Below are 27,214 nucleotides of genomic sequence, written 5' to 3' on the forward strand. Positions count from 1 at the left end.
GATCTTAACTAGAATCTTGCCAAAAATTTCACTTGAAACTACTTACCACAATAAGGACAAATTGATCACTACAGTCAATCAACATTGGTGGAGATATTTTTACTAAGATTACTAAAGATATCTCTGGTACATGTCTATGTAGAAGGGACATGGACAAGAGCCCAAGCCTCAAAGTCCCTGTGAACATTTTTATGGGAGGTCATATAATTACCCTCTTCTTTGTTTTTTTTTTAATTGAGCTATAATTGAACCATAGCATTGCATTAGTTTCAGATGTACAACGTAATGATTCAATATTTTTATATATTTTGAAATGGTTACCACTATAAGTCTACTAACATCCTTCACCATATGGGTTTTGGATATGTCATTCTGGTCATTGCTGGCTTAGAGTAGATCAGAGCATTTCCTTTTTGGGCAGCTATGGTTCTGACAATAGCAAACATATTTCTTGATTTTGTGTTTCCAAATCTCCAGTGATAAAGGTACTCATTTTGTTGAGACTGTTAAAAAAATTTTGCAAAGCCTTGAGTTTGGAAACAAATTGTCATTCTTTAAACTGTGTGCTTTCTGTTGCTTTCTGTATTCCTCTTTTTCTTTTTTTTAAGATTGATTGATTGATTTAGAGAGGGAGGGAGAAAGAGAGAGGGCAGGGGAAGGGTCAGAGAGTCTTAAGCAGACTCCGTGCTGAGTGTGGAGCCCCATGTGGGGCTCGACCTTACCACCCTGAGTAGAAACCAGGAGTTGGCCATTCAGCCAGATGTGCCACCCAGGCACTCCACTTTCTGTATTCTTATTCACTCCTAAGAATAAGTCCAAGACATAGATGCAATTTGTTCATAATTTGGATTTGGGTAAAACATAAAATTGAACCAATTGCTGGACTTGCAACCATTTTTCTAAGTGTCAGCTAACTTCTTTTTGTTCTAGTCCTTTACAGTAAAACATTTGGTTTCATCAGTCATTTGCCTCAATTATTAATGTGCGGGTTTTGGTTTTGTTGTTGCTGTTTATTTATTTATTTATTTATTTATTTATTTATTTATTTGTGTGTGTGTGTGTGTGTGTGTGTAAGACAGCATATCAGGCAGATAACCAAAAACTAAAACACCCTATTATGTCATACCTAGGAGGGTAGGAAGGGAAGTTTCTGTAACACCCAGACATCACTCATAGGAGAACACCTCTATATAACTGAACTTTTACAGAGTTAAGACTCAGAAAATGAACCTGTGGAATTTATTGAATACCTGTCTCATGTTACACACCTTACAAACAAGGTTTACTATGTAGGAAATTTTTGGAATCCCCCATAAGATATACATTTCATCTATTTCATGGCATCTTTACTATATATTCTCCCACCTAGTACCTAAATCCCCCCGAATAGTACAAAACTATACAATAAGACTAGGCATCCACATAGGGGCATTTTGCCTAAGAACTTGTCATTGGGATGCCCCCTACCATAGGTATCAAGTTTGCAACACAAAAGCCTACTGACTACTACAGTAAATTCGACAGGTACTTGTTATCTTAGTAAATTGATGCCTGTTTCAGAGTACTCAGTAGTTTCTGGTATCACTCAGTCTACATTTGGGTCTACTATTTTACACTCAGATAAAGAGCTTATTATGTAGCTTGTTTCAAGAAGGAGAAAAAACCAGATCTCTGTGGAGATCTGAATTCAAGGGAAAGTATGGATGTTTTTCTTCCTTAGCCTCTTTATATTGCTCTTTACCAGACGCATGAAAATCTTCACATGCCATGGTTCAGAGATTGAAAAGGGAGTTAGATAACGTCAGAAATCCATAGAACTCCTTCTCTATTCACCAAGTAAAAAGACCTAGATATAACTGGACTTCAGAGGTATTACATGTACCACTTTAGGAAAAGAATATTGTATTTACAATCCAATAGATATTTCTGGGAATTTTATTATTACTAAGAAGGCCCAAGAAACAAATAAAGGAAATTATGAGATTAAGTAATTTAGGTAATATGCCCATATCTAGTCTGTAGGCTTTATTGTGGATGCAGTCTGTTCTCTTGAGTTAATTAGACCACCTTGGGTTTTTGGCTTAGATGGACTATATAATCTGATCATAGTATTCTTGGTATTTGACTGTGTTACAGTGTTCAGATATGTAACCCCTAGAATTTTAAATGCCTTTCATAGGCACTGTTCCATCAAAGGATAGTCCAACAACAACAAAAAAAGCAAGAAAACCTAATATATGTAAAGGTTGAAATGACCACCAATGGAACTCTGATATGCAAAGATGACTCTACAAACATTTCCCCTTATGATAACCATCTACACTCTATATCAGGCTGAAGAATGATCAAAAGGGAAGGCTGAGTAATGAGACTATCTATTTCAACAGGACTTCAATAAGATTTTAGACCAACTATGTCAACCTGTCTTAGTTGCTTATTCCAAGAAAATGTTGCTGTAATGCCATAAACCAATAAATAACTTCACTGATTACTTTAGCCATTTCCTACAGATCAATTTATTGCAGATAAACATCTGCTCACCTGGGCATACTGCTTACTTATCAAATAGGAATTTATTTTCCAAGACTTGCTTCAAGACACTTGCTCTGCTATGACTACCAATCTTAAACTATTATAATCACAAATTTTTATTAAACTCTGGTCAGTTCCCTGCCTAGAAAGACCCACCTTTAATCACTTGAGCTCAAACTTCAAAGTCTTATAAATATCTCATTTCTGACATTATTCTTCTAAGACACTGCTAAGACTTCATCAAGGAGACACTCTCCCTCAGTGCAGTGAGTCCAAATAAACTTGCTTTGGCTTTATTAACAAACTGTTGGGTAATATTTTGAGGATTTCAGCAAAGAGTTATACAAATACCTTTTGAAAAAGACGGAATTTCTGTTTCTCATAAGGTTTTAGATTTCATGTTTTTGTAAAGGGGATTATTTTAGGAGTTTAGAAAATATTTGTTAGAGTTAAAAAACATTATTGACTTGTAAAATTTTCCCTTTTAAAATCTATTCAAAAACTAAGCATATTATGGAAGTCTAATAAACCAGAATTGTTGCTCTATAAGGGTTAATTAGTATTCTTTTCAGTAGGTATGAAGTCATTTCTATGCATTAAAAACGTTTTGAAAGATGCTATGGAGTTGAAAAAAAAATCAATTGTTATTGCTTGTTCAGTGGCATACATTTCCCAATCAAAAATAAGAAAAAAGTAGACGAGCTATCATTGACGGTGTGAAGAGAGAGGTATTGAGAGTGAAATGCAAAGAACTTTAGACACTAAGTAATATAGGCCATTTAAATACGGATCACATTTGGAATAAGGTTTGATTGAGATAAAGTTTGTTAAAATTAGTCCTTTATCTATCAAATTGGTATTGATTTTGTGTATTTATATATTGTACTGACTGGAAGTGAAATGATGAAACTAGAGATTTGGAAACTAGGATGGGGAAAAAAGAGGACAGTTAAGTGACCCAAATTCTAGTTAAAAATCACTGACTGAAAGAAATGAAAGAACTTTAGATATCAAGAGAAAAAATAAGAAATTTAGCTGTTTGAAATAATATTGTAACTGACTTCAAAGAAATGTGGATTAGTTGCATTGTACTTTTCCTTATTGGAAATAGGAGTTACATAAAGTAACTCTTGTTTTTACTTTGTCTATGTTATGCTATTCCAAATGTTTCAACTATGTGGGGAAAGTAAATGATTCAGAGAAACTCTGATTGATTAAAGAAGTTTTATGACTAGTATTCTGGGTGTTTTAGGAACTAGAACACATTAATAAAACTTATTTATTGAAAAGAAATATAGATTTGGCCATTAACTGTCTTAGCAGTGATTTTCATTTTAGTGCAATTATGCTTATATTCTTCTTAAAACTTGTGCATCACAACATCCTCCTTTTATAAACCCTGACTCTCAAAATATCTCTGTGAGATAGATTTAAAAAAAATATGTTTCACTACTAATGAAGTGATAATCATTGAAGTCAAGTAGATTGGACAATATTTTACACAGTAGAAATGTTTTGCAAATCCCTTCTATACTTTTTTCATTGTTAATATGTTATCAAACTCTTCTTTATAGATGTCACATTTTAAGGATGGGAATAGAATGACAAATAAGTGGTATCACATGCTGACAATATTTCTTTAGTAGAAAGCATCTCTGTTTCTCATTATTATGAAGAATCCTACTTTTCATGTTTTAATACTCAAGAATACCCATAATAACTAGAGACCCAAGCTTCATTATGACCAATGTGAAAGAAGGCATCCCTTCCCACAACAAAATTAAGAGTCCTCCCTTGAACCATGGAAACCAGTGGGCACCATTTACTGATTGGCTTACACCTGGACAGTTTGGAGCAGTGACTACGTAAAGAAGGATGGATTTACCCTAAACGCCTTCAGCCCAGTTCATTGCTGGTGGCAAGAATGGATGTTGGGAGGATAATCACAATATAATGCTGCCTGTCTCCACGCTTATGTTTATGGTGTTTCTCTGGAATTAAATGTGGACTCCTACCTTCTTTCTGCTTATTGAAATACTTCTCATCTTGTAAGGATAAGGTAAGGACTTACCTTCCTGCTACAAGCTACCTTCCTTGACTATCACGTCGCCACTCTTTCCTTTCTCTGTTAGACTTCTATTTTTGTATCACATATGTATGGCTGGATTACATGCTTCTGTTTAAAGTTGACCAGACAGATCTCTCTCCCTCTCTCTCTCTCTCTCTCTCTCTCTCTCTCTCTCTCTTTAATGGGTTGGGAGACATAAATAAATAACAAAACATACCCCCATTTCTCAGTGTGCACTTGTTTCATGTGGGCCTCTTTCATGTTTCAAGCCAGATTGTATGCTCTTAGTGGCAGGGATTTTGCCCTTTATTTCTCCTGACCTCATAGATTTGGGCTCAGAGTATACACAGCAGGTTATTATTGTCTAATTCTTAATGATCCAAAACACAGCATTGCTTATTATTGTTATGTTCTTGGTCATTAACATTTTAAAACTTACTTTTAGAGTTTATATTTGGCTTTATCTTAAGATGGTATTGATTTTAGTAAAAACAAAAACAAAAAACAAAAATCCCAAACCTTTAAACTATCAGTTCAATCACACAATACTCTAGTTTTAGCTTCATATGTCTCATGTTAAGTAAATATATGTTATAGAGGAAGGAAGGCTATATACAGAAATTATTTTAACCTGGAAAGAGATTCTCAGCCATGCAAGAACTATACTCAAACTCTCTTGAGTGCTTAATAAATATTTGGTCTTATTACTCTCTAGTTCATGTTTGCTTATTCATTGGAAAATTAAAATAAATCCCCTAATTTTCATAATGATTTTATCATAAATCAATCTTCTTTGTAACTCTTCTGAGAAAGGGTGGTCAATGAGGCATTCTATAAAGGAAGGTTAAAGGTTTTATGACTTTAATCTGCATATAAAACTCATAATTCCAAATACTTATAGTTTTCTTAGGCTTGTTCTAATGACTATATTTTTTAATTTACTCTGCCTAATGCAATTTCTAAATAAATTATGAGTTACCAAAAGCCTTCTCCAAAATATTATTTACATCATAGAAAAACAAATGATATGCTGTAAATTATATAGTTCTTAGGAGTGTGAAACCTGGAGCCACAAAGTCTCTGTTTGATTCCTAACTGAATCACCTTAAACACTAGTTGAATGACATTGGACAAGTTACTTCTTGTTACTCAATTTTCTCATTTATAAAGTGGTGATTACAATAGTACCTATATTATAGGATCCTTATGAGGGTTTGGTTTAACTTCATTTCTAAGTATGGATTGTATACAAAATGTCATCATAGAATTACAGAATTAGAGATGGTAAATCTATTTATTCTTTATTGAAAGATGATTGCTCTTAGATACCACTTAAGTCAGTATAATTAAAATGTCTAACTTATAAGTATGCAAGAAATCTTTTTAGAATCAAAAGGAATAAATTAGCTGTCAGTCACTTGGTTTGGAAGCAGAATAGAGAAAACAGCAGAAATCAAGACAGTCTCTTTCCCTTTTTCTGTCTTGTAGGCTATGAGGTCTCTCTACTAAGATACCCTCTGTGCATGTCTGCTTCATAATTCTATTTTTGTGGATAGACTTCCTCTGCTCCATTTGCTTTTAAACCTAACATAGTTATCCCCACCTTGGTATTGGTCAAATGCCCAACAGAGATTGACACGTTTTTGAGTCCTTGGATTATTTTTGACAGAAATTACAACTGCTCTAGTTTAGGTCAGGTAATTGCCCTCATTCAATCAACTAGACCCAGGGGCAGATGGCCTCCTGCCCACTCAGTAGGGACAGTGGGGCCCACATTTCCTAAATCAAGAGTGCACTGACAGGGAAATGGACTAGTAAGTATCTGATAGATCTTTCTTAGAGATCGGCTTGAAAATTTAACAGAAGCCGTGTGAAAACAAAGCAGAGAATATCAATTAACCAACCTAATCAATTTAGTTTTAAAGTTTGGATGACATACATTTTCATTGATCACATTTTGTAATGACAAGAGTTTTTTTTTTTCCCTCAGATCATTATAGAAAATTTTAACATAAGTGTAAGACTATGCTTTTATCATCACAGTTATGACCTTATACTAATCTTGTTTTTCACTCTGGAGAGCTTTACAAAATGATACACTTGGAAAATATTTTATCCAACTCTGGGTGAGGAGGAACACTGAAAAATGCCAAAACAAATTGAAACCATATAGGTAGTTTAATTAGATATGATCAATTACTGGAATGGGGTTTAGCCAACACTCTGAAAAGGAAATAAATTCAAGACAATGAGAATATGCTACAATTTACCCCTGCTTCTCAGTCAGTGGGCTTCTAGTGTTGCTTGTCAGTGGACTTTTCCATGTGTCCCCTTAGCTGTACTTTTGGTACATGACTTGGAGAATGATGGCAGTCCTGCCTGCCCTTAGAAGAAAGTGGGCTCACACCAGACAATGAATCTTCTGGCACCTTGAACTTGGACTTCTAGCCTCCAGAACTATGAGAAATAAATGCTTATTATTTATAAGCAACTCAGTCTATGGTATTTTTGTTACAGCAGCCCAGATGGACTAAGTATCATTCCCTAAAGCTGAAATGAATTCCCTTGCTGACCTTTTGTGAGGCATTTACTTGACTTCCAAACTCTTGCCTTTGGCAATACTTCACAGCATTTTTAATACAAGGTACCCCCTTAGAAGGGTATAACTTAAATATAGCTTAAGTCTGGTGACCTTTGTGTGTCCACTTGGTTTACAGGAAGCTGCCCACTGCAGCTTCTCTTCTTTCCTTGACATTATGATGCTTTAGCCAGGCTTTTGTATTCATAGTTCTCCAGGCAGGAAGTAAGCATCAGTCTCTATGTTTAAGTATGTCCTAGTCTCTTGGAAGACTATTGCTAAATTCTTTCAATGTCAGCCTGTGATGGTTAATTTTATGTGTCATCTTGAGTGGGCTACAGGTTCCCAGATTAAACATTGTTTCTGGGTATGTCTCTGGGGGTGTTGCCAGATGATAGTAGCGTTTGAGTTGGTGGACTTTGTAGATTGCCGTACCCAATGCAGGTTGGCATGATCTAATCCGTTGAGGGCCTGATTAGACCAAAAGACTGAGGAAGAGGTATTTATCCCTTTTTACCTGCTTCACTGATTGAACTGGGACATATCATCTTTTTCTGCCCTTGGACCAGAATTTATACCAGCCGATTTCCTGGGTTTTCAGCAGATAGCAGATCATGGGACTTAGCCTCCATAATTGTGTGAACCCATTCCTCATAGTAAATCTCTAGATAGATAGATAGATAGATAGATAGATAGATAGATAGATAGATCTCTTATTGGTTCTGTTTCTCTAGAAAAGCCTAATATGTAGCCTCATCATTCTTCATTCCAGTGGCAGCCCTGTAGTGGGCATATGAACATCTTCAAGTTAGCAAATGTCCAGCCAAGGAATGAGATGCTAGAAACAGGAAGAATCACTTTCAACAACCTGTTCCTTCTGTTATCTAATTTGATTTTCACAGTGAGATCTGTCAGATGATATTATTTTCCCTACTTTACAAATGAGTAAATGAACACTCAGAAGTTAAGTGAACAACTCCAACAGGTTCATTCTGGAGTAGAGCCTTTTTTTCCCATCTATTTCCAGATTTAAGACTCATTATACCAAATTATGTACCTTGAAAGTCTGTTGACCTCTGGAATCAATATATTTCTTAGATATTAAAGACTTCAACAAATATAAGAAAAATAAATCCTGAATAAGTGATTTAGTATTTAGTGTTTTTTTTTTGAAATCTTTTAAAAAGTTGCTAGGGAGGAAAAAAAAAGACCTAATTCAATACTCATTTCTCTATGCTTCCTACTTACTTTTCAGAGCTGTGACAGAGCTGTCTTCTTCATTTTGACATAAACACTGTCTCCACAGTCACTAAGAAATTAAGAAAACCTCATTTATTTTTCCAGGGTCCATTAACAAGTCCATATTTTATTTGTCTTCCATCTTCATTTTCAGCTGTGCCTTGCTAATGAGAAAAAGCTAACATTTTTTTCTAGCAATCAAAATCCATTCACGATACTGATTTCCAATTATTTAAAGAATGAATTGCATTTTGCAATTTTGGCTGGTTTAAAAAGTGGATTCAGTAAATATCTTGCCTGGAAACAGAGATAATAGGTTCATCATGGATATTGTCCCTTAAGTCGGAGTTACACAACAGTAGTTTGTTTAATCCTTTCCTTTCCCTTGCCCCTGGTAATGACATTTCATTAACATTTTAACTTCTATGGAAAAAAAACTTATTTCAGCTTAGAGCTTTAATAACCTACCTAGGGTATGTTTTACGTGAGCCTGCATTTTTAAAAAAGAAGCTTCTAACAGGTTCTAATATTAGTTTTAATTTTGAATTCTTAGCAGTGTCTATTGACCCAAAGAAAATTTCAGTACTGGGTTTTAGCCGTATTTTTGAAGAAAGACCAAACTCTAACTCCATAGACTCAGGCTACAAAAGCAGAGTATTTGTGTACCAGGTTTTGCTCTGCTCCTTCAAATATGATCTTGACCATGGGCGTCCCTCAAATCAAGCTTACATAGGGAATTTGCCATGTAACACTCCCATTTCTCTCTGCTGGGAAGGGAGGGTACATGCCTCTGTTCTGTAGAGGCTTACTGGGCATCAGTCCTCTGGAATTTAGAAATTAAAAAAATATATTAAACTAATGGCCTTTTAGAATTCTTTTTAAAGACTTACTAATTTTTTTTAAAAAAATTAGCTTTAAAATGAAATAATAACTGAATTTACTAAATAGCTAAATCGAACATCAGTGATGTTACGATGCACAAAAAACATGCATTTAGTTTTGCCCCCTGGATGAAGAAAGGTGCCTTAGCATTTGATCTGCTGCCTTTATCACTCATCCTCCTCGTTCCTCCTCCTACATCTTCCTGTGTAAAGTGATTCAGTCTTTACTCAGTGCTCAGTTATGTAACTGGGCTTTGCTTCCCAGGCTACAGATGGACACATGTTCACTTTCCCTTTCTCCTGAAAATGCTCTAATTGTTAGCCTTTTTTTCCTGCTCCAATTTTTCTCTCCTTTATTCTTCATATTAAGTGACTCACTGTTCCCCTATTATGGCCACTGCTGGTCCTTCTCTCTGCTTACTTTTTCAGGGCCACATTTACAGTCTCATGCCATGCCAGGCAGGCTGCACACATTTTCCCTGTGCTTTCTGGCTGCACATCTGGGCTCAGATGTCACATGCGCTGGGGCCACCAGGCCAAGAAGGTTAAGACCGGTAAGGGGTATTCTTATTTAGACTATGCACCAGTACTTTACCTTTCCTCTGTGGTTTAGTTAGGGATATATACCAGTAAGCATATGGTCACATTACTCTGGACATTAGTCCAGTCATTACCCTATAGCCATTGGACCATATTTCCTTCCCTCTTCTCTGAATGACAGGGGAGAGCTATTTTCTCCCTTTGAGAAACTAAATATTTTGTAGAGAGGAATCGGGCTGACAAGAAATTCTCTCAAATTAAAAAATTCCTTTATAATGCTTTCTGGTCTTCTCCCTATGTGTCTTCATTATAGCTATTAAGCAGAGTAAAGGGGTCATCTTCCAGAACTTTAAAATTTTTAATTATCTATTGCCCACCTCATGCGAGTTGCTTAAGATCTGCAATTATTGAGGACTTTCTTCTATAAGGTTCAGTGTATGTGAAGTTCGAAAAAATTTAAATGAAAGCATTAATGACCACAAATGGCCATTATTACCTACCTTCCTTCCTTCTTTCCTTCCTTCCTTCCTTCCTTCCTTCCTTCCTTCCTTCCTTCCTTCCTTCCTTCCTTCCTCTAGTAAATACTGAGAAGGATTTTTTAAATGTATTATTTTAGGTGCTAAGTATGAACAAATAGACAAATAGTGAATAAAATAGACTCTTTGTCTTCATGTAGTTTACTTGCTAGTTAGGGAGGACAAGCAATAAACAACTTAACATATAATGTAATGTCAAGTGGTGAAAATATGTTGTAGGAAGAAGAAAAGGATACCTTAATCAAAACAAATAATATGTTGAGATCAGCATTTCTTTTTGCAACCTGACTACCAAATACTTCTATGGGCTTTTTCTAAGACATGAACAGTGATTTGTCATGTGATTTGTAATGAAATTTTTAGAGCATAAACTTTATGCTAAAATAGACATATATAAAATATAACATTATGCCAAATCCTATGAGTATAGCCCAGAGAATTTTTTTCACTAGTGGTTACACTTCCACCACTCAGATCAAGAAATGGAATATTACCAGCAGCTCAGGATCCTCCCTCGTGCCTTTCCTACTTCTTAATATCCCTCCCCAAAGTCAGGAGATGTTGCCTAATATCTTGACTTCTTTGCCACCAATTAATTCTGTGTGTTTTTGAACTTTAAATAAATGAAGTTGTATAGTCTGTATTTCTTTTTGTTTGCTTTCCTTCATTGAGATTATCAATGTTGTTTTATGTAATAGTACATCATTCTTATTGCTAGTTAATATTACTTTGTATGAAAATATATTATAATTTATTAATCCATTCTGCTAAAAGACATTTGTATTATTTACAGTTTGGGGGTATTACAAATAGTGTTACAATGTGCATTCTTATAAATGTCTTTTGATGAGCGTATATTTTTGATGAGCATATTTTTGCATCTCTGCAGTGTATATACATAGAAGAGCTTAATCATAAGTCATGCATATATTTAACTTTAGCAGTATTGCCCAACAGTTTTACCAATTCCCATTTTCACAACACCGTATAAAAGTTTGAGTTTTTCAGTCTCATGAACACTTGGTGTTGTTATCCTTCTTTAATTTTAACCATTATTGTATTATTTCATTGTAGTTTTACTTTGCATTTCCATGATGAGTAATGATTTTGAGCACATATTCATATTTATTATGCATTTAATATCATCTTTTATAAAGTGCCTGTAAAAGTCTTCTTTTCATTTTTTAAATTGGGTTGCCTATTCTTTTTTCTTACTGATTTATAGCAGCTCTTTATAAGTTCTAGGTATAAGTCCTTTGTTGGGTATATGAATTGAAAATGTTTTCATTCTCTCACTCTGTGGCTTACTTTTTAAATTCTCTTAAAGGTGTCTTTTGAAAAAAAATTTCTTAATTTTAATATAGTCCAGTTGATCAATCTTTTATTTTATGGTTAGTGCTTTTGAGGTCCTATTCAAAATTTTTTTTTGTCAACTGTAATATAATTTCCCATGATATCTTGTAGATGTTTTCACTTATGAACTTTACTTTTAAACTTAAAATACACCTGGAAAGGATATTTTTTTGGTGGTGCAGTATAAAAGTCAAGATTTTTTTTTCTTCTTCTCATGCAGGTGTGATATAGCCCCAGCACCACTTATTAAAAATTATCCTTTCTTCAGTACAGGTTCTTGGTCTCTCAAGTCCTGGCTGCCTATGTCAGGTCTGAACTCAAATTGTTATTTCTCCAGCAATTTGAAACCACTGAGTTCTCTATTCATCTGCTAATTTCTGCTTCTTTTACTGACCAGCCTCTTGTTTCTTGTGACCAAATCCTAAAGATTTAGTAAATGCCTCAAAGGGGAAAACTGGAACATAGGATGTCAAGCTCATTCCAATAAGCATTTTGTTTCTTTAAGTGTTTGGCCCTTCAAGTCCTGGCTGCTTTGAAGCTTTCTAATATCTCTAAAACGATTTTTTAAAAATATCTATCTTTTCTAGTTGTTTTTGGCGTGGCTTTTGATCTGCTGGTAGCTATTCTGCCATACTAAAGTGGAAGTTGTAATGCCATTTTCTTCTATGTAAAGAATGATCTAATGACAAATGGTCATTAACCTAGTGCTTAAAAAACATGAGGATAACATCTTAATTAAATCTTAAACTAGAAAGGATTGAGCAGCCTAAGAAAAAATGAGATACTAAACTAAGAAAAGAGTATAACAGGTAATATATTCATCAGGTAATAATTCAACAAGTAATAATTCATCAAAAATTTGGGGGACATTAGGATTACCATTATTCTACCAATACTAGAATATTAGACTGCTATCAAACCAAAATATTAATGAAAAGAAGCTGACTATGTTGTTAATAACCCAATAGCATTTGAAGACATTTTTAAATGCCTTTTATGAGAAAGGCTTTCACTTTCTTGCTCTTGAATGTGAGCAACCAGTTATGGCCCTTGATCCTATTTCACCCATTTTCAATGAGAAAAATCACAGCTCTTTCTGAAGTAAGTTCACAGGAGAATGCTTGCTTATACCTCTGCAAGAAAGTCCCTTCTGTAGAGTGTCCTGACACCAGTTTTAACAACAGGCATTTTTCAGACCTGTGAAAGACAGACGAAAATAAAATCACAACCTTAATAGGAAAATGTAAGTTTAGAGAAACTTGAGGAGGGACAGCTGTAATATTTTATATACAATGGAATATTACAGGCTTACCTAATAGAAAACTAGGTGATAGAAAATAGTGGTGTACATCAGGACCAGCCTTCATCACACCCAGATGATTTTACACTCTGCTGCTTATAGGTCCCCTTGTGGCTACATGTCTTATAGGATTTGGGACTAAGAAGAACTATGCATTCCTAACAAGTCACCCAATTATGGTATTTCTCTATGTACTCTTTTAAAATATTTTTAAAAAAACTCACTGAGATGCAAAGATAGTTAAGCCTGGTAGAGGTCACCATCTAACAAGCATGTTAATGCAGAGAGGTTTTCTGCAGTTTGGTGGGTGACTTAAGGTAGTGATAGCTCATAGACGATGGAATAGCAAATTCAATCTGGGAAGATTAGGGAAGGAATTTTCGAATGAATAGAAAATGGAGCATAATTTTCTAACCTACAATATCTTTTGAATCTGTTTAATAAGCGTCTATTGAGCACTTACTATGTACCAGATATTGCCTTAGGTGCTGAATACAAAGATTATGGTTGGTCTTACCTTAAAGAAGGGTTTCTTAACCTCAACACTGCTGAAATTTTGAGCCAGATATTTCTTTATAGTGGGAAGCTGTCCTGTGTACTGTAAAATGTTTAGTTGCATCATAGACCTCTACTTACTACATGCTGGTAGCACCCCTTTGCTAGCTGTGAGAACTCAAAGTGTCTCCAGATACTACCAAATATGCCCTGGCAGGCAAAATCACTCTCAGTTTAAAACCATTGCCTTAAAGAAATTTAAATCTAGTGGGAGACACTGAGGAGTAAGTAGATAATTTAGATAATACTACAAGTGTGGTGAATGGGTAATGCTTAGGAGAAAAGAGGAGGGGTACTTAGCTAAGTTATAGATCCAGAATGGGGTACAGAGAGGGTTACTGGAGAAATCTGGATTCATTTTGAAGTACTGTTAACCCTTAAAGAACACAGATTTGAACTGCACAAATTCACTTGTATGTGGATTTTTTTTTTCCTACAGAAAGCTTTATTTCCATTTGGCTCGGGCTTGGGAGAGGGCTCCAGGTGGTTAAAAAGCTGCCTAATGGCTGCAGGGAGAGGTTTAGACAAAAGCCTTGACATCAGGGCGATGCCAGATGAGCTTGCTGGGCTCTGGAGATGCCTAGTAGTGCTTAAGGGTGAGCATTTTGAAGAGATACTCACCCAGCCCAGCCTGGGAGCCAGCTACCTGGTGGAGATTAGTGAGGTGGTTGTGATCTTCTTGATGAGTTTCATCTCCTCATCTAGAAAGTGGGTCTCCAGAAAGTCACAGAGATGGGGTCTGCACTGGCAGAACCCAGGGCATGCAGCTCCAAAAGGGCCTAGTTGAGGTCCTTCTCCAGGACCATGGTGGATTCCATGGCTTCTGGGGTTTTACCCACTCATCTTGGGTTGGCTTCTGCACATCCTGAAAGAGGGTGCAGTTGCTGCTTTGATTTTATTTGGTGCCCTTGTACTTCTCTTCAGCCAACTCCAGAAGTGGCCCATGCCCTCCAGAGCCACACTGTCACAGTGGAAATAGAAGCCAAGGGAGAAGTAGGTGTAGGAGACCCACAGATGCATACTGATCAGTGGATGATGGTGGCCTTTACCTCAGTGGAATAATTCTGATAAATCTGAGAGCTCACAGTTGATTGGCAATAAGGAACTAAGCTCAAGAAATGGTGTTGGCTGGTCCAGAGGTAGAGGATAGCTGAGAAGATGGTTCCAAAAGTTGCAACTGGGAAAGAGGTTGCAGGGTGGTAGGAGGCTGGAAGAAGGGGTATCCCTGAGTCTGTTCTGTTTGAACACCATTGAAGCAAGAGGCAGATTCCTGGGACCACTGGGAGCACTGCCTGTACACAGAGTTCTTACGGTATAGTACTATAATCATATTTTCTCTTCCTTTTGATTTTCTTTATAACATTTTCTTTTCTCTAGTTTATTTTATTGTAAAAACACAGTATATAACACATAAAACATACAAAATGTGTGTTAATTGACTTTATGTTATTGGCAAGTCTTCTGGTGAACAGTAGGCTATTAGTAGTTAAGTTTTTTTAAAAATAATTTTTATTTTGTTATATTAGTCACCATACAGTACATCCCCAGTTTTTGATGTGATGTTCCATGATTCATTATTTGCATATAGTAGTTACGTTTTTGGGAAGTCAAAAGTTATATGCACAATTTTGACTGCACGGGTGCCAGAGCCCCTAACCCTGGCATTGTTCAAGGCTCTACTGTATCAGTGGGATTTAGCATCTTCACAAGTGAGAGTTAATAAGTACAGTACATGTAGCAAGAAGTGGCATGAGATCTAAAAAGAGACTGTCTAGGTCCAAACCCCAGTTCCACCATTACAAGTGTGGTGAGTTTGGATAAGTTACTTTTGCCCCTAGTATTCCCTCAGGGAAAGCTTAGAGTACCTCCTTTAAAGGTCGTTATGCATGTAGAATTAGGGAAACATGTGACATATTTAGATCAATGCCTATCTGTAATAAGCATTCACTAGATACTGGATACCAGTACTGTTGTCTTTGTTGTTAATAATTTTGCAGAAATTCCCTCATTAGGTTTATTCTGACTGCTTTTGTTGCATCGAAGCCAAAAGTGTGCAGATACCAAGTCCTCCAGCTCAAAGTTACATGGTCATATTTGGGGGTGTGCCTAGGGGTGTGCTTATGTTCTCAGTGGCATAAACTTCCCAACAGGAAGCCATTTAGAAAGGAGTATTTGCCACAGCCTTCAGTTGAGGATCCTGGCTATAGGGAAGAATCCTGTGAGAGTCACTGAAGAAGTTTTAGATGCTCATTTTCAAGAAATGCTGTTATTTTTCTTATATACTCCTAAAATAGATTAAAGAAACATTCTAAGGAATCTGAAAATTGCTGATGAAGTCCTGAATATCAAATTGAAAGGAGAAATTCAGAGACTCATTAGTCTTAACCATAGTCTTCGGGACCTCTAAAATCACGGAGCCAGAAAATATCCACCTCATACTCAGTTAACCGAACAAGCCTTCTGAGTATTTCTGGCTCTGTGGCTTTTAGTTGAAATGTGGCCAATTACTATTAGAGACCAAAGGAGATCTATTTCCCTTTTGTGACTAAGATCTATGAATTTTTACAACAAGAAGTTTTGTGCCCAGGAGCTACTCCCTTTCATTTTTTATTTATAGTTCTTAAACCACTTTACTACTGTCTGTAGTATACTGCCTATAGACAGCAGTAAAGTAGGTGATTTTTTCCCAATGAATCGTATGCCTTTTAAATATGATCCATTATGGAAATTATCTTCATTAGTTTGCATATGATTCCCTTTGGTGACATCTGACGGTCAATGACCGAAAGATTGGACATTCTTGCAGTGGGTTATTCCTGTTTATCTCATGGTCTAATGAGGTTCATGGAAAAGCTACATTATTTTAATGAAAGAGGACAGACACTAACTATTTTGGATATTAGCAATATTATTCTATGGTATAAAAACAGTATTGCCCAGAAATAACTCTGGAAGGTCACAAGGAGCTGAATCCAAAATCAGCTCCTATGGTTACTATCCCAAGAGAATCATGACTTTGTATCCTCCAATGGAGGGGCTGCAACTTACTATGAGCTCAAGGTTCCCAGGAAGTGACTTTCTTAAACAACTCCTATATGTAGTTAACAATTCCAGACTTCTCAACTTTAGGTCTGTGCTGTTCAAAACAGTAGCCATTGGCTACATATGGCTGTAGAACATTTGAAATGAGGCTAGTTTGAATTGAGATTTCTGACAATCCAAATATATGCTGAATTTTATAGAGTTTTCGTGAAAAAAAATGTAAAATACCTCAATAATAATTTATTTTCCACGTGGTACATGCTGAAATGATAGTATTTTGGAAATACCAAGTTAAATAAAATAGATTATTAAAATTAATTTTATCTCTTTTTTTTTTCAACGTAGCCACTTAGGCAATTTAAATTATATACGTGGTGTGCATTAAATTTCAATTGGATAGTAATGCTCTAAGCAATCTGTTTATTTTTTTACCAATAATATTGCTTTCACCTTGTCCTAGAAGAAGGACCCAGAGTGCAAGTTCAGCAGGGAGCCTTGGTGTTAGCACAGCTTTCTGAGGGAGATTTGTATCTTTTCTTGTGCTGACTTTTGTGTATCATCTTGATCCTTTCAAGTTCCTCTCCTCTTTTCTTCCCATTTATTTCTTTTCATCTATTTCAAAGAAAGTAGATTGAGAGTAGTCTTTATTCTAAGGGCAGTTTAGTTCTGCTGCTAAGGTATGACCCTTCTGAGATCTTACTGAATGCTCTGGATAATCAAAAGAGCTTCTTTACACTGACTGGTTGGAACTAGAATGTCTCCCAGCCTGCACGAGCTTTGGAATTGCTCAGCTTGTTCTTGAGAGCTTTATGCCTGTTCTGGTCCAGTCTTACCCTATCTATACAAAGCTTGCTATTAGCAGCCAATTCAAGAGATCCCTATGCAGATTTCTGATATCTTCCTTTTCTATGGTAGTTTGTCCCACTACTGCCAGCCATGTCAGTCATCTCAAACTCTGATTTCTAGTTCCTAAATTCAATGAGACATCCATATTCTGTTTGGTTAAATCTTTCTGTGTTGTAGTCTTAAAAACGACTCCATATGGAACGCTAGGGCTAGTAAGTCCTACCTCATTTATTTTCTTTTTCTCAGGGATCATGATATAGTGTTGCTTTTATTCTAATGTCTTAAAATAGTTGTTTCATGTAATTTGTCCAGTTTTCCAACTGTTTATGGTGGCTGGGCAGGTTCTGTATGTTATTGAAGCAGAAATTCAATTAAGAATTTTAATTCGGTATTTCATGGGGCTCAGTCGTTAAGCATCTGCCTTCGGCTCAGGCCGTGATCCCGGAGTCCTGGGATCGAGCCCCACATTGGGCTCCTCCGCTGGGAGCCTGCTTCTTCCTCTCCTACTCCCCCTGCCTGTGTTCCCTCTCTCGCTGGCTGTCTCTCTCTCTGTTAAATAAATAAAATCTTTAAAAAAAATCGGTATTTCATTGCCACTTCTTAATTACGTACTCTTTAATTTTCTTTAAAATTACCATACATTTTGCAACACGCATTCTTGTAATGTGTAGTATGAACTTATTGTTTTACATTTTCTGGACAATACAAGAAACTTAGAACATTTTATTTAACCTCCCCTAGATTTTTGTGCTATTTTTGCCCTATGTTTATGCACACACACACGTTTGTACATATATGTTTATATATATAACCTCAAGCCATAATTTTTATTTAATTCTGCCAATTTTTTATTTAGATTTACCTACACATTTGTTCTTTCCATTAGTTCTCATTCCTTTTGTCATTTCCATGCTTCCATCCATTTATTGTTGTGCCTGAAAACCCCACTTGGCGTCTCTTGTAGCAGAAGTCTAGTGGAGTGTTATTCCCTCAGCTTTTATTTATTTGATCAAGTTTTTATTTCACCTTCATTTTTAGATAAATAGTTGGCTGGAAATAGAATTCTAGTTTGGCAGGGCTTTTCCCCCCCTACTTTTTGTAGATATTTTTTGGCTTCTATATTTTGTTTGTTTGCGTGTTTAGAAGTCAGCTTTCACTTTTATTCTCGAATCTTTGGAAGTAATGTGTCCTGCTCTCTCTTTTTTTTAAGATTAACTTCATCTTTTTACATTTTGCTATGATATATTCTGTTGTGGTTTTCTTTGCCTTTAAACTGCTCAGAAATTATAATACATCTTATATCTGTGGCTTAATATTTTTCGTTAGTTTTAGAAGATTATTTGTCATTAGCTGTTGAAATATTGCTTTTGCTCCATTCCTCACTTCTTTCATGCTGAAACTTCAAGGTATGTTAGACATTTTTTCCAAGCCCCAAAGGTTCCTTAGGCAGTGTTCTATATTTTCCATATTTTTCCTTTTTCTTCTTCAACCTGGTGTTTTCTTCTTTAGTTACTTCTGTTGTGAATTATAATTTGTGGAAATAATTTGGGCTTGAAATGATGATCTCTTCCTCCTGAGAAAATTTACTTTTGCTTTTGGTAGGCAATTAGGGCAGGGTAGGTCACTGTAATCTAAACAAAGTTTGAGCTGATTTGATGCTGGGAGTGAGCCATTGTGAGCACTCACTCTAGACATAGGGTGTAGTCCTTTGGTTTTCCCAGATGAAGGCCTTCAGTATTTCAGCGGGTATCTCCTTCTCTTTGCAGGGCCTGGACATAATTTTTGTTCCCCAAACCCTGTGAAACTGCAGAGTGCTCTCCTAAGCTTCCAGCCTCTCAGCTGAAGGTTTCAAACTGGCTAATACCTCCAGGTTAAGAGAAGTTCCCAATATTTGCCTCACCTCTCTGAGCTTCCTTTTTTCACCTCTGGAATTGTGGTCTCGTAGGTGTTTGCTTTGGTAGCTGTCCAGTGCCTTCAAAAAGATGATGTTTGTATTTATTCCTGTTCTTCAGGTTATTCTTAGTTGTGTGTCAGTCCTGAACAATTAGTTCATCATTTGCTAGAAAAGGTGATTCCTCATGGTTTGGAATTAGAAAGGCAAAGTATAGAACATGTCTTCCTCACCAACTAGAAAGTATGTTTCATGAGGGCTGTAACTTGCCTTGAGCTCTCCTGGATTGTTATCAATCATTCAGATTGGTCATACTTTTTCCTGCCTTGGAGCCACTGCATTTGCTGTTTCCTTTACCTGGAATGTTCTCTTTGCCTCTCTTTATCTAACAAACTCACACCAATATTATGGGTCTTAACTTACACATCATTTCACAGAAAGGCCTTCCCTCACCTCCTGGGCTAGGTTAGAGTCCCTGTATTTTTCCTACAGTAATTTGCCCACTCAGAATTATTTAATTAATTATAATTTAATGTGTGTCTTACACAGACAGAAATTAAGTCTGCTTCCTCAGACTATGCTAGCACAGTGCCTATCACATAGTAGATGCTCTCAAAATAAATGAAATCTACACTGGGATGCCTTAAGCTAGATTAATATTTCCAAAATGTATTCCATGAAAAGGGTTCTAAGTTCAAATAACTTATGGAAACAGTTAATGCCCATTGGGGATTTAACATATTAACAAATCTTAGAAATTTTGTTATAAATGCAGCTGTTGACTTTGCTTATTCCTGTTGAAAAAAAAACCAGAAGAACAAAAACTCTGACTATTCTGCAAAATGTACTTCAAAGATAATTTGGTTACATACTTTCTAGAAATGTAAACTCAGAGAGTTTTTGGATTTTAGGAAAAAAATAAACTTCATCCCAGAATGAGTCAATATATTGCAAATTCTGGATGAGTGAAATCAAAAGCAAAGAAACCTACAGGACAACGCCATGACAGCAGTATTTACAGGACTAGAGTTCAGTTGATATGCACGCAAAGACTTCCTGCCTGTGGGTGATTACAACCTATATGGTTCTACAAATGGCACAGAACAGAGAAGTTTCAAGAACTGATCTCAAAGGACTGTCGTCACAAACTGAAAGACTATATACTGAACTGACTGTTCCAGGCACACGTGATTCTTCTGCAGTCAAGCAGACCCAGCAAGTATGTTACATTTCCCAGATTTGTGCTAATAGTTAACTAGTCCTTGCACCAAAGATGAGTGATGTGAAAAATCAGATCAGGGAAGCAGCATTTCAACTAGTAAAGAAAACAATTTTCTTTTCAGAGAATTCCCAGTGGCTAATTACAAATTGAAAATTATTTGTTTGATCATTAAGCAAGTAATAACTAATTTACATTTATTCCTATTGGCTTTCCCTCTTCCTTGCTCTTCCTCAAGCTCCTTCCTGTATTTAATGAATTTGGAAATAATCACTAGAAATACTCTATGATTATACTCCACATCTGCATAACTGTTTCTTCCCTAGCCCTTTGGCTATTTTTCTCCTGTTTTGAAATATATTTGCCCCTTAAGATTCATGCCAAATTTTCTCTCCTGCCTCCTGCTTCCCTCTCCACTTTCATTCCTCCCTTATCTCTCTCAATCCTCATGTTCTTTCCCTCTTCATCATAAAGATTTTGTTGAACTATTTTCAGAAATGGTGATACTGTTAATGCAGAATGGAATTGTGGGGCATGTAAAATTGATGTGGCACATAGTCAGAACAGCAAAATCAAGCTGAACACCAAAAAAAGTATAATAGAATTAACCTGAGCCCCACGCTTTTTCATTAACTCCCTTTTGCCATAGAATATAGCCTTTACAATTCCCAGCTATATTTTGCTTCAGGATGTCAGATGTGCTTTTTCTTCACTATCACCGAATGCTTGCTGGTTGTTGACTTCACCAGAATCCATTTCTATCAAGTATTGTCATGCAGAGTTTGAGATGCAGAGATCCATGCTATGCAACATTCATCACCCATATGGATGCCTCTCAAATCTGTGTTTTCATCCATGACAACTGGACTTCAGTCTAAACTATCTTTTGGACATGTTCTCATTATACCAATAGTATCTCAAATTCATTATGTCCAAACCTTAACTGAATATTCATAATACTTCTAGCTCAGTACTTGGCATATTATAGGCACTCAAAAGATTAGTTTTCTTCTTGTATCAAACCTGCTTGTTCTCATGATTGTCTCCAATTTTTAATGAGAGTTACTATATTCTTAGCCAACTACATTTAAAAAGCCAGTATCTTTCTTCTAGTTTATCTTTTTCTCCCCATTTTTTTTCAACAAATATTTAACTATCTCCTATATTTTTTAGAACCCATTTTGGTTTAGAGTAATTAGGAGGACACAGTTACACCCTCTATAAATTTGTAGTGTAATGGAAAGCCCGGCAGAGAAATAAGTAATGTAGTGACAAGTATGGAGTTAAGTGTAGATAATATGAGAATGTAGAAGAGAACAGTAACCAAGGTTTGGGGACTAACAGAAGATTCTCTGAAGGAGATGGCAAGTATCCTGGGTTATGAAACACAAGTGCAAATTATCCCTGAGAAAATGAGGGATGTAAATGGTGTCAGGAAGAGTTTCTCAGGAATTGGAAGCAAATGTGTCAAGTGAACACACCCCACCCTGCTTTAAGAGGGGAAGAGGTGGGGGGGTTGAACATTAAAGCTCTCATGTCAAAATGGTCCTTATATCCCAAGTTTAAGGACACATCTTAAGGGCAGAGTACCAATGAATGGTTGGTGTCGATGGCTGGCCAATGGGCTGTGAGGGAGAGTGATAGTGAAAAGCTATTGATTGTGCTACTTTTCACCCTTTCTCTCCCTGCTGTATCAGATGAAAAAGTGGGCTATTTCAGATGGTGCAGTTGCAGGAAAGTGGAGATCCCTACTAGCCTCTGTTTTTGAATCATCATACAAATATTATTTACCCTGGAAGTTTGTTCTAACCTGGAACAGAGAAACTGGCTGAGATTTTGGGGTTGTCTGTTAGCAGAAGGACACTGGCTATCTTGATTGATATTCATTCATGGAAAATCTTTCTTTATACCCAACTAAAGTTGCCACCCCCTTCTCAGCCATCATCACATAATAATGCATAGCAAGTATTACTATATAAAACTATCTTCCATTTGTTTATTGTTTGTCATCTATATGTCTTTTCTAGAATAGGAATTCTATAAAGCGATGACCTATATCTCTTGTTCACCTTTGTATTCCAGAATTTAGGTCAATAACTGGTACATAACATGAAAAATACTGTTTTGAACTGAGGACAGTTTTGCAGAAAAGGTGAGCAGAGGGCACAAGACTCACTCAGCCATTTTATGAACTGCTTACAGAAAGACAAGTTTGATTTTATTTCTTACATATTATGCACACTGGAAAGAGAGAGTAGAAAGTATTTATAATGATTTCAGTCAAAGAAAGAGAGACCTGAGCACCTATTTGGGTGTGAAGATAACAGTAAGAGAGCTCAGAATTCAATTAACTTGAATCATTGCTGTTGTCATTACTGATATCACACCTTGTGATAGTAATAACTTATGGTGGCAGATCTGGGGACTTCTCCTGGTAGTTTATGGTTTGCGTGTGCATCTTTCAGAAGGGCCTTTTGTTATTTGTTTCGCACAAGTACATTTCATTCCTGATCGGTTACTGCTAGGACTTCTGCCCCTATTGCTCTTATTGATTTTTTCAAATTAAGATATAAAGTTACCATGACAGGTAGAAATGCCTTATATCTGGAGACTAGATGATGCTAAATAATGAAATGTCCTAGCTTCTGACTCATGAACCATGAATTTTGGAGCAAAATATGAAGTCACTAAACAAAACAAATTAGTGGCGTGCCAATGACCACTAAGACAATATGATGAATGCTCATTGAAACAATAAGTCTATAGGAAATGTTAAAATTTAGCCAGAAAATTCTAATAAATTTAGTGTTCTCTTGCTGGTATATTTTCAGGGATTACAAAGTATTTTGCTAGCGTTCTTTGCTGAACTTGAATTCTTGTTGATGATACATTATCGTGTTATATAGAATTGGGTTTGATTTTTGTCTCTTTCATTTGCTTGTATGACTTTGGTCAAGTTTTTGAGCTTTATAATTGTCCATAGTTGTAAAATAGGGACTAATAAATTGTTATACTAGGTTGTGTAAAGAATTAAATGACTTGAACTAGTAAAGGGCTTGTTCATTGCTTAGGTATGAACTAAATTATATTAGCAATCATTTTGGGGATAATATATTTGAAATAGTACTCAACGTTTTTCTCTTTTCAGCAATCCAATGGAATCCTTCCATGGGAAGGTAAATGGCAGGATCAATGTCACCTGTCTCTCCCTGTCATACAGAAAGAGGAAATAGAGAACTTTTCTGGTACTGGAAAGAGGTTTATTAGATAATCATTCACATATATTCACCTGCCTCCTCTTCATCTCAATGGATGGAGTATACCTCACTATTTCATGCATGTTAGATTTGTTCATGTTACTTGCTTTGGCCTTACAGTAGGTGGAAAGTACTTGGCCACTGGGAGGCCCACAGTTATGATGTAAACACAAGCTTGAATGTGATCATGTCATTGAGCTTGATCTCTTGTACCCCCTGCACCCATGAGGGTGAGAAACAGGAGAAGTTGGTTTGGATCCAAACTTCAACTTGGAGCTAAGCCAAACAACCCTGTCTAGGTTCACCAATCCCCTAATTTGCAGATGTATGAATAAATATATATGATGGTTGTTTTAAGCCACTTAATTTTTGGAATGACTTGTTACACAGCTTTACTGTGGCAGTGGATGACTGATAAAAAGAATCAGAGAAAGAAATTCTAAGAAAAGCAAAAAGTAAGAGGCAAGGTCTTGGCCATCTTTTTCTTTGGGAGAGAAACCCTGGAAATGAGGAGAGGCAGGTAAAAATATCAGATAGATTTGTATACCAATGCTTCACTTTCTCTTGTGTATCCTAGGAATCTTGCAACCCTGTCAAAGAAGCTGTCTATCTGGTGCAGTGTAGCATCCAACATGGTGTAGGAGCATCAGTTGAGTAGCATCAGTGGAAGGAGGTGCTAAATAGATGGTCCTAAGATTGCTGTTTAAGTTGTCCTCAGCTTGAATGTGACATTTTGAGTACCTAAAATTTCTACATGTTCCAGGGTAGATACAAAGTTTTGAGAGAACTGGTGGACATGAAGAGGCCTAAGGCAAGAAAAAAGAGATTGCAGAGTGATAGGAGAATATGAAAGAGATCACAGATTTCAGCCACAGGCTTCAGTGTAATAGCCACCAAGCCAGAAAAGGCCTCCCACAGATCAGTAAATGGCTACCGTAGACACCTGGTAATCAGGATTGGGGACGTCTTAGCATAGCCCAATGAGAATCTGGAAGACAGCACAAGAAGAGGCTCTGAGTATATTCTTATGCTCAACTGTATACCCAGATATCACCTTGAGAAAGGGAAAAAAGATTGTGAATCCATTTGAAAGAAGTTAAAAACCCAACATAATTTATACGAAAAGATATTTTTACTAAACTAGAAGAAACTGTTCTCTACTGCCATCATCAGGAATTTGAGCTCTAAAGCTCAAAGATAGGGTCATATTATAGTAAATAAAGGCTTTTTATTTTTTGCATCCCTTATGATAGCATGTATTTTAGCTTCACTATAGTATTGTTCATCATCATTATTTCTATTAGAAGGATCATCTGGCCAAATTCTTTTTTTTTTTTTTTAATTTTTTTTTTTTTAAGATTTTATTTATTTGACAGAGAGAGACAGCCATCGAGAGAGGCAACACAAGCAGGGGGAGTGAGAGAGGAAGAAGCAGGCTCTTAGCGGAAGAGACTGACGTGGGGCTCGATCCCAGAACTCTGGGATCACGCCCTGAGCCGAAGGCAGATGCTTAACAACTGAGCCACCCAGGCGCCCCTGGCCAAATTCTTTTAGTAATGCTTGAATCCTCTTAAACACCATCAGGGACAGAACATTTACTATCTCATTCCATTATTGTATACCTATAAGTACTAGAAAGGCTTTCCTTATGTAGAGCTAAAATTTATCTTCCTGGAGCTCGTAACCATATAGCATTATTTCTATCCCATGGAATCACATAGAAATTTCTGTTCCCTCTTCCACATGACAGCTAGACATATCTCATAGATAGTGAAAGAGGAAAAAGAATTGAGTGTACAATTTTTTAATTTATCCATAGATCTAATAGTGTTTCTCATATTTAATTATAATTCACACATTTTCAAATGAAAGCGTCAAAACTGAGAATTGCCCCAAGTTGGAAGAGTGGGTTAAAAAAAATGTGTGCGGAATGTAAGATTGGGGAACATTACCTTGGCAGAAGTTTATATATAAAAAGAAGACCTGGGAATTTAGTTGACTAAAAGATTAATATGATATAGAAAGAGCAATTGTCTTATGCTGCTTTAAAGGAAGGACAATATCCCATATGATGAAAAGTAATTGTTTCAGTGTTTTTATGTTGTTAGTATCATAATAAATCATCTTAATACCTAATCTTTATTCTTGACTCTTTCTTCAACTTCTACATCCAATGAAATACCAACTTCTATTATGTTTACCTCCTAAATAACTAACACTTGAATCAGTTCCTTCTTTCCACCCCCACTGCAACCTGAGTTTTCACTACCATTATTTTTCTTTTGGGAGTCCTGCAGTAGCCTTCATGCTGGTCTCTTTTTTCTCAATTGTTTTCTACATTGAAACAAGAATAATCTGCCTTAAAAGCCAATATGATCTTATCTCTTTCATGTTTATTCTAAGACATTGAATCCACTCTTATCACAACTAACCCTAAATTTCTTACATTTCTTATGGTGTGAGTTTCTTGTCGAATGTAATTTTAGTGATTAAAGGTATAAATTTTTTATATGTAACTTCTTAAACACAAGTCCAATATTTTATAAGGCTCACTCACAAAGAGTGATATTCTTCAGTGCCAGAGGAAGATCTGACTGTGTTGGACTTAATAAATTATGAATTTAATGTTGGTCTCAAGTGGGGGCCTGGGTGGACTTTAAAGGCAATTTTGACTTTTTCTGAATTTTACTAACACCCTGGTAAAACTTGGTTCAACTGCTACATGTGAGATAATAGTGCTTTTGTTGTTCTCTACCATTTTTATTTTGATTTTTAAAGAGATAGAAAAATTATATCTCCCCTTAACAGTTACTACAAAAATTCATCTCAGAAAGAGAATTATCTTAATTTGAAAACACTTTGAGAAATGTTTGGGCCTGAACATGAGCTCTTTGAGAACTAGATTAAAGCTGGAAATGAAGAGGAGGTGGAATCTACTTTATGTAAGATAATGAAAATAAAATTAGAGTTGAAGTTGGGAAGATTGATTGAGGAGCAGAGATTTCAAAGCTAATTTGTTACTGCAGCATAGCATAACCTACAAAGTATTGACTAATCATTTTAAAATCAGACAAAGTATGAAAAGCACGAAGAAAAGAAGAAATCTTTAGAGGAAAAATGAGCAACTTATAAAGTAAATTTCTCCTTTCTCAAGTTATCAAAAATATACAGCACAGTGACCTCTGGAGCAATCAGGAAGTTGATAGGGCTGATCCATAATTGTTTTGATAAAAAATGTCAACGTTTTAATTTTTGGCTGATAAAATTTTTAATAATAAATTTGTAATCATTGTCTAAAATTTTATAACAGTATTTTGCATATATTATTATATCAAAGATATGTAACCTGTCATGATGATAACTATTTTTGGCCAAAT

This window comes from Ursus americanus, chromosome 11, assembly GCF_024610735.1.
Source record: "Ursus americanus isolate L20-20 chromosome 11, mUrsAme1.1.p, whole genome shotgun sequence".
NCBI classification, from domain to species: domain Eukaryota; kingdom Metazoa; phylum Chordata; class Mammalia; order Carnivora; family Ursidae; genus Ursus; species Ursus americanus.